This window comes from Elephantulus edwardii, unplaced genomic scaffold (genome assembly GCF_000299155.1).
Source record: "Elephantulus edwardii isolate Elephantulus edwardi_28Jun2011 unplaced genomic scaffold, EleEdw1.0 scaffold00202, whole genome shotgun sequence".
Taxonomy (NCBI): domain Eukaryota; kingdom Metazoa; phylum Chordata; class Mammalia; order Macroscelidea; family Macroscelididae; genus Elephantulus; species Elephantulus edwardii.
Window position 1 is genome coordinate 4951579 of NW_006399952.1, and position 831 is coordinate 4952409.

An 831-nucleotide genomic window follows, 5' to 3' on the forward strand; every position below is an offset into this window, starting at 1 on the left:
GTACATTATTTATCCCTTCTTTTCTTAATTTCCCCCAGAAGAACATTTTCTTTAAAGAATCCTAAAGTTCATGTGAATCACCGAGTCACAGAAGTTCAAGGACTGACTACAAGGATCTTACACCAATCCTCTCATTTCTTCTCTAGGGAGTCAGTCATTAAAACTTCTCCTGAGTCTCAATAGTTTATGAGTGACTAAATGCAAAAAGAATTCTATTAAGCATGTAAGTAAAAGCATTAATAACAAGATTCTGTCGAAAAATAGTTACATTTAGCATTTCAGAGGGTAAATAAACTCCTCCTCCTCTTATATTAATTGTCTTCTCTGCTCCAAAGCAAGAGTTCAGAGTGGAGACAGAGAAATGTTTTTGCAGGTTCTCAGAAGTTAGGAGATGCAAGTAGCACCCATATGTGAGGTTTTTTTTGTTGTTGTTTTTTTTAAAAAAAGGCCTAGGTTTACCCGATTTGGAAAACTCAGTGTAAAACTATGGCAGCCATTCTGAGAAAAGTTTCACAGGTTCATCCATCTTCATATGGGATCTCTCTGCACTGATGTGCATTCTCCTGAACTCTTGAGGTCCAGATCAGTCAAACCCTCCATCAGACTAAGCCAATTTTGCCAGTAAACTAGAGGGAGAAATCCTCACCCAGTTGCGCCTTGTGTGAATTCCTGTCTGGAGACAAATGAATCATCCCATGCTGGATTTTCCTGTTTTGTTTTTTTTCTCTTCTAATTAAGGGTAATAAAAAGAAATAGCAGAGGTTGGCACATGAACTTTGGATATTCTCTTCTCCCTAGCTCATTCAGCTGCCTAAGTGTTGAATGATAAGG